We start from the raw sequence: 12,019 nt of genomic DNA on the forward strand, positions 1-12,019 counted from the left end.
ACTCTCTGTGTCCTGTAATAACCTTCTCTGACTCTATGTGTCCTGTAATAACCATATCTGACTCTATGTGTCCTGTAATAACCCTCTCTGACTCTATGTGTCCTGTCATAACCCTCTCTGACTCTATGTGTCCTGCAATACCACCTCTGACTCTGTGTCCTGTAATACCACCTCTGACTCTGTGTCCTGTAATAATCCTCTCTGACTCTATGTGTCTTGTAATACCATCTCTGACTCTGTGTCCTGTAGAGATCCTCTCTGACTGTGTCCTTTAATAACCCTCTCTGACTCTATGTGTCCTGCATTACCACCTCTGACTCTGTGTCCTGTAATACCACCTCTGACTCTGTGTCCTGTAATAACCCTCTCTGACTCTATGTGTCTTGAAATAACCATCTCTGACTCTATGTGTCCTGTAATAACCCTCTCTGACTGTGTCATAACCCTCTCTGACTCTATGTGTCCTGTAATAACCCTCTCTGACTCTATGTGTCCTGTAATAACCATCTCTGACTCTGTGTCCTGTAATAACCCTCTCTGACTCTTCATGTCCTGTAATAACCCTCTCTGACTGTGTCATGTCATAACCCTCTCTGACTCTCTGTGTCCTGTAATAACCTTCTCTGACTATGTGTCCTGTAATAACCATCTCTGACTCTATGTGTCCTGTAATAACCCTCTCTGACTCTGTGTCCTGTCATAACCCTCTCTGACTCTATGTGTCCTGTAATACCACCTCTGACTCTGTGTCCTGTAATACCACCTCTGACTCTGTGTCCTGTAATAATTGTATCGGAATCTGTGTCCTGTAATAACCCTCTCTGACTGTGTCCTGTAATAACCCTCTCTGACTCTGTGTCCTGTAATACCATCTCTGACTTTGTGTCCTGTAATAACCATCTCTGACTCTCTGTGTCCTGTAATAACCCTCTCTGACTGTGTCCTGTAATAACCCTCTCTGACTCTATGTGTCTTGTAATACCATCTCTGACTCTGTGTCCTGTAATAACCATTTCTGACTCTCCGTGTCCTGTAATAACCCTCTCTGACTCTCCGTGTCCTGTAATAACCCTCTCTGACTCTATGTGTCTGGTAATAACCATCTCTGACTCTCCGTGTCCTGTAATAACCCTCTCTGACTGTGTACTGTAATAACCCTCTCTGACTCTATGTGTCTGGTAATAACCATCTCTGACTCTATGTGTCCTGTAATAACCCTCTCTGACTGTGTCATAACCCTCTCTGACTCTATGTGTCCTGTAATAACCCTCTCTGACCCTATGTGTCCTGTAATACCACCTCTGACTCTGTGTCCTGTAATACCACCTCTGACTCTGTGTCCTGTAATAATCGTATCGGAATCTGTGTCCTGTAATAATCCTCTCTGACTGTGTCCTGTAATAACCATCTCTGACTCTATGTGTCCTGTAATACCATCTCTGACTTTGTGTCCTGTAATAACCATCTCTGACTCTCTGTGTCCTGTAATAACCCTCTCTGACTGTGTCCTGTAATAACCCTCTCTGACTCTATGTGTCTTGTAATACCATCTCTGACTCTGTGTCCTGTAATAACCATTTCTGACTCTCCGTGTCCTGTAATAACCCTCTCTGACTCTCCGTGTCCTGTAATAACCCTATCTGACTCTATGTGTCTGGTAATAACCATCTCTGACTCTCCGTGTCCTGTAATAACCCTCTCTGACTGTGTACTGTAATAACCCTCTCTGACTCTATGTGTCTGGTAATAACCATCTCTGACTCTATGTGTCCTGTAATAACCCTCTCTGACTGTGTCATAACCCTCTCTGACTCTATGTGTCCTGTAATAACCCTCTCTGACCCTATGTGTCCTGTAATAACCATCTCTGACTCTGTGTCCTGTAATAACCCTCTCTGACTCTCCATGTCCTGTAATAACCCTCTCTGACTCTATGTGTCCTGTAATACCACCTCTGACTCTGTGTCCTGTAATAACCCTCTCTGACTGTGTCCTGTAATAACCCTCTCTGACTCTGTGTCCTGTAATAACCATCTCTGACTCTCTGTGTCCCATAATAACCCTCTCTGACAGTGTTCTGTAATAACCCTCTCTGACTCTATGTGTCTTGAAATAACCATCTCTGACTCTATGTGTCCTGTAATAACCCTCTCTGACTGTGTCATAACCCTCTCTGACTCTATGTGTCCTGTAATAACCCTCTCTGACTCTATGTGTCCTGTAATAACCCTCTCTGACTCTATGTGTCCTGTAATAACCATCTCTGACTCTTTGTCCTGTAATAACCCTCTCTGACTCTCCATGTCCTGTAATAACCCTCTCTGACTGTGTCATGTCATAACCCTCTCTGACTCTCTGTGTCCTGTAATAACCTTCTCTGACTATGTGTCCTGTAATAACCATCTCTGACTCTATGTGTCCTGTAATAACCCTCTCTGACTCTGTGTCCTGTCATAACCCTCTCTGACTCTATGTGTCCTGTAATACCACCTCTGACTCTATGTGTCCTGTAATAACCCTCTCTGACTCTGTGTCCTGTCATAACCCTCTCTGACTCTATGTGTCCTGTAATACCACCTCTGACTCTGTGTCCTGTAATACCACCTCTGACTCTGTGTCCTGTAATACCACCTCTGACTCTGTGTCCTGTAATAATCGTATCGGAATCTGTGTCCTGTAATAACCCTCTCTGACTGTGTCCTGTAATAACCGTCTCTGACTCTATGTGTCCTGTAATACCATCTCTGACTTTGTGTCCTGTAATAACAATCTCTGACTCTCTGTGTCCTGTAATAACCCTCTCTGACTGTGTCCTGTAATAACCCTCTCTGACTCTATGTGTCTTGTAATACCATCTCTGACTCTGTGTCCTGTAATAACCATTTCTGACTCTCCGTGTCCTGTAATAACCCTCTCTGACTGTGTCCTGTAATAACCCTCTCTGACTCTATGTGTCTGGTAATAACCATCTCTGACTCTCCGTGTCCTGTAATAACCCTCTCTGACTGTGTACTGTAATAACCCTCTCTGACTCTATGTGTCCTGTAATACCATCTCTGACTCTGTGTCCTGTAATAACCATCTCTGACTCTTTGTGTCCCATAATAACCCTCTCTGACAGTGTCCTGTAATAACCCTCTCTGACTCTATGTGTCTTGAAATAACCATCTCTGACTCTATGTGTCCTGTAATAACCCTCTCTGACTGTGTCATAACCCTCTCTGACTCTATGTGTCCTGTAATAACCATCTCTGACTCTTTGTCCTGTAATAACCCTCTCTGACTCTCCATGTCCTGTAATAACCCTCTCTGACTGTGTCATGTCATAACCCTCTCTGACTCTCTGTGTCCTGTAATAACCTTCTCTGACTATGTGTCCTGTAATAACCATCTCTGACTCTATGTGTCCTGTAATAACCCTCTCTGACTCTGTGTCCTGTCATAACCCTCTCTGACTCTATGTGTCCTGTAATACCACCTCTGACTCTATGTGTCCTGTAATAACCCTCTCTGACTCTGTGTCCTGTCATAACCCTCTCTGACTCTATGTGTCCTGTAATACCACCTCTGACTCTGTGTCCTGTAATACCACCTCTGACTCTGTGTCCTGTAATACCACCTCTGACTCTGTGTCCTGTAATAATCGTATCGGAATCTGTGTCCTGTAATAACCCTCTCTGACTGTGTCCTGTAATAACCGTCTCTGACTCTATGTGTCCTGTAATACCATCTCTGACTTTGTGTCCTGTAATAACAATCTCTGACTCTCTGTGTCCTGTAATAACCCTCTCTGACTGTGTCCTGTAATAACCCTCTCTGACTCTATGTGTCTTGTAATACCATCTCTGACTCTGTGTCCTGTAATAACCATTTCTGACTCTCCGTGTCCTGTAATAACCCTCTCTGACTGTGTCCTGTAATAACCCTCTCTGACTCTATGTGTCTGGTAATAACCATCTCTGACTCTCCGTGTCCTGTAATAACCCTCTCTGACTCTATGTGTCCTGTAATACCATCTCTGACTCTGTGTCCTGTAATAACCATCTCTGACTCTCTGTGTCCCATAATAACCCTCTCTGACAGTGTCCTGTAATAACCCTCTCTGACTCTATGTGTCTTGAAATAACCATCTCTGACTCTATGTGTCCTGTAATAACCCTCTCTGACTGTGTCATAACCCTCTCTGACTCTATGTGTCCTGTAATAACCCTCTCTGACTCTATGTGTCCTGTAATAACCATCTCTGACTGTGTCATGTCATAACCCTCTCTGACTCTCTGTGTCCTGTAATAACCTTCTCTGACTATGTGTCCTGTAATAACCATCTCTGACTCTATGTGTCCTGTAATAACCCTCTCTGACTCTGTGTCCTGTCATAACCCTCTCTGACTCTATGTGTCCTGTAATACCACCTCTGACTCTGTGTCCTGTAATACCACCTCTGACTCTGTGTCCTGTAATAATCGTATCGGAATCTGTGTCCTGTAATAACTCTCTCTGACTGTGTCCTGTAATAACCCTCTCTGACTGTGTCCTGTAATAACCCTCTCTGACTCTGTGTCCTGTAATACCATCTCTGACTTTGTGTCCTGTAATAACCATCTCTGACTCTATGTGTCCTGTAATAACCATCTCTGACTCTCCGTGTCCTGTAATAACCCTCTCTGACTGTGTACTGTAATAACCCTCTCTGACTCTATGTGTCTGGTAATAACCATCTCTGACTCTATGTGTCCTGTAATAACCCTCTCTGACTGTGTCATAACCCTCTCTGACTCTATGTGTCCTGTAATAACCCTCTCTGACCCTATGTGTCCTGTAATAACCATCTCTGACTCTGTGTCCTGTAATAACCCTATCTGACTCTCCATGTCCTGTCATAACCCTCTCTGACTGTGTCATGTCATAACCCTCTCTGACTCTCTGTGTCCTGTAATAACCTTCTCTGACTCTATGTGTCCTGTAATAACCATATCTGACTCTATGTGTCCTGTAATAACCCTCTCTGACTCTATGTGTCCTGTCATAACCCTCTCTGACTCTATGTGTCCTGCAATACCACCTCTGACTCTGTGTCCTGTAATACCACCTCTGACTCTGTGTCCTGTAATAATCCTCTCTGACTCTATGTGTCTTGTAATACCATCTCTGACTCTGTGTCCTGTAGAGATCCTCTCTGACTGTGTCCTTTAATAACCCTCTCTGACTCTATGTGTCCTGCATTACCACCTCTGACTCTGTGTCCTGTAATACCACCTCTGACTCTGTGTCCTGTAATAACCCTCTCTGACTCTATGTGTCTTGAAATAACCATCTCTGACTCTATGTGTCCTGTAATAACCCTCTCTGACTCTATGTGTCCTGTAATAACCATCTCTGACTCTGTGTCCTGTAATAACCCTCTCTGACTCTTCATGTCCTGTAATAACCCTCTCTGACTGTGTCATGTCATAACCCTCTCTGACTCTCTGTGTCCTGTAATAACCTTCTCTGACTATGTGTCCTGTAATAACCATCTCTGACTCTATGTGTCCTGTAATAACCCTCTCTGACTCTGTGTCCTGTCATAACCCTCTCTGACTCTATGTGTCCTGTAATACCACCTCTGACTCTGTGTCCTGTAATACCACCTCTGACTCTGTGTCCTGTAATAATTGTATCGGAATCTGTGTCCTGTAATAACCCTCTCTGACTGTGTCCTGTAATAACCCTCTCTGACTCTGTGTCCTGTAATACCATCTCTGACTTTGTGTCCTGTAATAACCATCTCTGACTCTATGTGTCCTGTAATAACCATCTCTGACTCTCCGTGTCCTGTAATAACCCTCTCTGACTGTGTACTGTAATAACCCTCTCTGACTCTATGTGTCTGGTAATAACCATCTCTGACTCTATGTGTCCTGTAATAACCCTCTCTGACTGTGTCATAACCCTCTCTGACTCTATGTGTCCTGTAATAACCCTCTCTGACCCTATGTGTCCTGTAATAACCATCTTTGACTCTGTGTCCTGTAATAACCCTATCTGACTCTCCATGTCCTGTCATAACCCTCTCTGACTGTGTCATGTCATAACCCTCTCTGACTCTCTGTGTCCTGTAATAACCTTCTCTGACTCTATGTGTCCTGTAATAACCATATCTGACTCTATGTGTCCTGTAATAACCCTCTCTGACTCTATGTGTCCTGTCATAACCCTCTCTGACTCTATGTGTCCTGCAATACCACCTCTGACTCTGTGTCCTGTAATACCACCTCTGACTCTGTGTCCTGTAATAATCCTCTCTGACTCTATGTGTCTTGTAATACCATCTCTGACTCTGTGTCCTGTAGAGATCCTCTCTGACTGTGTCCTTTAATAACCCTCTCTGACTCTATGTGTCCTGCATTACCACCTCTGACTCTGTGTCCTGTAATACCACCTCTGACTCTGTGTCCTGTAATAACCCTCTCTGACTCTATGTGTCTTGAAATAACCATCTCTGACTCTATGTGTCCTGTAATAACCCTCTCTGACTGTGTCATAACCCTCTCTGACTCTATGTGTCCTGTAATAACCCTCTCTGACTCTATGTGTCCTGTAATAACCATCTCTGACTCTGTGTCCTGTAATAACCCTCTCTGACTCTTCATGTCCTGTAATAACCCTCTCTGACTGTGTCATGTCATAACCCTCTCTGACTCTCTGTGTCCTGTAATAACCTTCTCTGACTATGTGTCCTGTAATAACCATCTCTGACTCTATGTGTCCTGTAATAACCCTCTCTGACTCTGTGTCCTGTCATAACCCTCTCTGACTCTATGTGTCCTGTAATACCACCTCTGACTCTGTGTCCTGTAATACCACCTCTGACTCTGTGTCCTGTAATAATTGTATCGGAATCTGTGTCCTGTAATAACCCTCTCTGACTGTGTCCTGTAATAACCCTCTCTGACTCTGTGTCCTGTAATACCATCTCTGACTTTGTGTCCTGTAATAACCATCTCTGACTCTCTGTGTCCTGTAATAACCCTCTCTGACTGTGTCCTGTAATAACCCTCTCTGACTCTATGTGTCTTGTAATACCATCTCTGACTCTGTGTCCTGTAATAACCATTTCTGACTCTCCGTGTCCTGTAATAACCCTCTCTGACTCTCCGTGTCCTGTAATAACCCTCTCTGACTCTATGTGTCTGGTAATAACCATCTCTGACTCTCCGTGTCCTGTAATAACCCTCTCTGACTGTGTACTGTAATAACCCTCTCTGACTCTATGTGTCTGGTAATAACCATCTCTGACTCTATGTGTCCTGTAATAACCCTCTCTGACTGTGTCATAACCCTCTCTGACTCTATGTGTCCTGTAATAACCCTCTCTGACCCTATGTGTCCTGTAATACCACCTCTGACTCTGTGTCCTGTAATACCACCTCTGACTCTGTGTCCTGTAATAATCGTATCGGAATCTGTGTCCTGTAATAATCCTCTCTGACTGTGTCCTGTAATAACCATCTCTGACTCTATGTGTCCTGTAATACCATCTCTGACTTTGTGTCCTGTAATAACCATCTCTGACTCTCTGTGTCCTGTAATAACCCTCTCTGACTGTGTCCTGTAATAACCCTCTCTGACTCTATGTGTCTTGTAATACCATCTCTGACTCTGTGTCCTGTAATAACCATTTCTGACTCTCCGTGTCCTGTAATAACCCTCTCTGACTCTCCGTGTCCTGTAATAACCCTATCTGACTCTATGTGTCTGGTAATAACCATCTCTGACTCTCCGTGTCCTGTAATAACCCTCTCTGACTGTGTACTGTAATAACCCTCTCTGACTCTATGTGTCTGGTAATAACCATCTCTGACTCTATGTGTCCTGTAATAACCCTCTCTGACTGTGTCATAACCCTCTCTGACTCTATGTGTCCTGTAATAACCCTCTCTGACCCTATGTGTCCTGTAATAACCATCTCTGACTCTGTGTCCTGTAATAACCCTCTCTGACTCTCCATGTCCTGTAATAACCCTCTCTGACTCTATGTGTCCTGTAATACCACCTCTGACTCTGTGTCCTGTAATAACCCTCTCTGACTGTGTCCTGTAATAACCCTCTCTGACTCTGTGTCCTGTAATAACCATCTCTGACTCTCTGTGTCCCATAATAACCCTCTCTGACAGTGTTCTGTAATAACCCTCTCTGACTCTATGTGTCTTGAAATAACCATCTCTGACTCTATGTGTCCTGTAATAACCCTCTCTGACTGTGTCATAACCCTCTCTGACTCTATGTGTCCTGTAATAACCCTCTCTGACTCTATGTGTCCTGTAATAACCCTCTCTGACTCTATGTGTCCTGTAATAACCATCTCTGACTCTTTGTCCTGTAATAACCCTCTCTGACTGTGTCATGTCATAACCCTCTCTGACTCTCTGTGTCCTGTAATAACCTTCTCTGACTATGTGTCCTGTAATAACCATCTCTGACTCTATGTGTCCTGTAATAACCCTCTCTGACTCTGTGTCCTGTCATAACCCTCTCTGACTCTATGTGTCCTGTAATACCACCTCTGACTCTATGTGTCCTGTAATAACCCTCTCTGACTCTGTGTCCTGTCATAACCCTCTCTGACTCTATGTGTCCTGTAATACCACCTCTGACTCTGTGTCCTGTAATACCACCTCTGACTCTGTGTCCTGTAATACCACCTCTGACTCTGTGTCCTGTAATAATCGTATCGGAATCTGTGTCCTGTAATAACCCTCTCTGACTGTGTCCTGTAATAACCGTCTCTGACTCTATGTGTCCTGTAATACCATCTCTGACTTTGTGTCCTGTAATAACAATCTCTGACTCTCTGTGTCCTGTAATAACCCTCTCTGACTGTGTCCTGTAATAACCCTCTCTGACTCTATGTGTCTTGTAATACCATCTCTGACTCTGTGTCCTGTAATAACCATTTCTGACTCTCCGTGTCCTGTAATAACCCTCTCTGACTGTGTCCTGTAATAACCCTCTCTGACTCTATGTGTCTGGTAATAACCATCTCTGACTCTCCGTGTCCTGTAATAACCCTCTCTGACTGTGTACTGTAATAACCCTCTCTGACTCTATGTGTCCTGTAATACCATCTCTGACTCTGTGTCCTGTAATAACCATCTCTGACTCTTTGTGTCCCATAATAACCCTCTCTGACAGTGTCCTGTAATAACCCTCTCTGACTCTATGTGTCTTGAAATAACCATCTCTGACTCTATGTGTCCTGTAATAACCCTCTCTGACTGTGTCATAACCCTCTCTGACTCTATGTGTCCTGTAATAACCATCTCTGACTCTTTGTCCTGTAATAACCCTCTCTGACTCTCCATGTCCTGTAATAACCCTCTCTGACTGTGTCATGTCATAACCCTCTCTGACTCTCTGTGTCCTGTAATAACCTTCTCTGACTATGTGTCCTGTAATAACCATCTCTGACTCTATGTGTCCTGTAATAACCCTCTCTGACTCTGTGTCCTGTCATAACCCTCTCTGACTCTATGTGTCCTGTAATACCACCTCTGACTCTATGTGTCCTGTAATAACCCTCTCTGACTCTGTGTCCTGTCATAACCCTCTCTGACTCTATGTGTCCTGTAATACCACCTCTGACTCTGTGTCCTGTAATACCACCTCTGACTCTGTGTCCTGTAATACCACCTCTGACTCTGTGTCCTGTAATAATCGTATCGGAATCTGTGTCCTGTAATAACCCTCTCTGACTGTGTCCTGTAATAACCGTCTCTGACTCTATGTGTCCTGTAATACCATCTCTGACTTTGTGTCCTGTAATAACAATCTCTGACTCTCTGTGTCCTGTAATAACCCTCTCTGACTGTGTCCTGTAATAACCCTCTCTGACTCTATGTGTCTTGTAATACCATCTCTGACTCTGTGTCCTGTAATAACCATTTCTGACTCTCCGTGTCCTGTAATAACCCTCTCTGACTGTGTCCTGTAATAACCCTCTCTGACTCTATGTGTCTGGTAATAACCATCTCTGACTCTCCGTGTCCTGTAATAACCCTCTCTGACTCTATGTGTCCTGTAATACCATCTCTGACTCTGTGTCCTGTAATAACCATCTCTGACTCTCTGTGTCCCATAATAACCCTCTCTGACAGTGTCCTGTAATAACCCTCTCTGACTCTATGTGTCTTGAAATAACCATCTCTGACTCTATGTGTCCTGTAATAACCCTCTCTGACTGTGTCATAACCCTCTCTGACTCTATGTGTCCTGTAATAACCCTCTCTGACTCTATGTGTCCTGTAATAACCATCTCTGACTGTGTCATGTCATAACCCTCTCTGACTCTCTGTGTCCTGTAATAACCTTCTCTGACTATGTGTCCTGTAATAACCATCTCTGACTCTATGTGTCCTGTAATAACCCTCTCTGACTCTGTGTCCTGTCATAACCCTCTCTGACTCTATGTGTCCTGTAATACCACCTCTGACTCTGTGTCCTGTAATACCACCTCTGACTCTGTGTCCTGTAATAATCGTATCGGAATCTGTGTCCTGTAATAACTCTCTCTGACTGTGTCCTGTAATAACCCTCTCTGACTGTGTCCTGTAATAACCCTCTCTGACTCTGTGTCCTGTAATACCATCTCTGACTTTGTGTCCTGTAATAACCATCTCTGACTCTATGTGTCCTGTAATAACCATCTCTGACTCTCCGTGTCCTGTAATAACCCTCTCTGACTGTGTACTGTAATAACCCTCTCTGACTCTATGTGTCTGGTAATAACCATCTCTGACTCTATGTGTCCTGTAATAACCCTCTCTGACTGTGTCATAACCCTCTCTGACTCTATGTGTCCTGTAATAACCCTCTCTGACCCTATGTGTCCTGTAATAACCATCTCTGACTCTGTGTCCTGTAATAACCCTATCTGACTCTCCATGTCCTGTCATAACCCTCTCTGACTGTGTCATGTCATAACCCTCTCTGACTCTCTGTGTCCTGTAATAACCTTCTCTGACTCTATGTGTCCTGTAATAACCATATCTGACTCTATGTGTCCTGTAATAACCCTCTCTGACTCTATGTGTCCTGTCATAACCCTCTCTGACTCTATGTGTCCTGCAATACCACCTCTGACTCTGTGTCCTGTAATACCACCTCTGACTCTGTGTCCTGTAATAATCCTCTCTGACTCTATGTGTCTTGTAATACCATCTCTGACTCTGTGTCCTGTAGAGATCCTCTCTGACTGTGTCCTTTAATAACCCTCTCTGACTCTATGTGTCCTGCATTACCACCTCTGACTCTGTGTCCTGTAATACCACCTCTGACTCTGTGTCCTGTAATAACCCTCTCTGACTCTATGTGTCTTGAAATAACCATCTCTGACTCTATGTGTCCTGTAATAACCCTCTCTGACTCTATGTGTCCTGTAATAACCATCTCTGACTCTGTGTCCTGTAATAACCCTCTCTGACTCTTCATGTCCTGTAATAACCCTCTCTGACTGTGTCATGTCATAACCCTCTCTGACTCTCTGTGTCCTGTAATAACCTTCTCTGACTATGTGTCCTGTAATAACCATCTCTGACTCTATGTGTCCTGTAATAACCCTCTCTGACTCTGTGTCCTGTCATAACCCTCTCTGACTCTATGTGTCCTGTAATACCACCTCTGACTCTGTGTCCTGTAATACCACCTCTGACTCTGTGTCCTGTAATAATTGTATCGGAATCTGTGTCCTGTAATAACCCTCTCTGACTGTGTCCTGTAATAACCCTCTCTGACTCTGTGTCCTGTAATACCATCTCTGACTTTGTGTCCTGTAATAACCATCTCTGACTCTCTGTGTCCTGTAATAACCCTCTCTGACTGTGTCCTGTAATAACCCTCTCTGACTCTATGTGTCTTGTAATACCATCTCTGACTCTGTGTCCTGTAATAACCATTTCTGACTCTCCGTGTCCTGTAATAACCCTCTCTGACTCTCCGTGTCCTGTAATAACCCTCTCTGACTCTATGTGTCTGGTAATAA

The sequence above is a fragment of the Brachionichthys hirsutus genome, unplaced genomic scaffold (genome assembly GCF_040956055.1).
Source record: "Brachionichthys hirsutus isolate HB-005 unplaced genomic scaffold, CSIRO-AGI_Bhir_v1 contig_259, whole genome shotgun sequence".
NCBI lineage: Eukaryota > Metazoa > Chordata > Actinopteri > Lophiiformes > Brachionichthyidae > Brachionichthys > Brachionichthys hirsutus.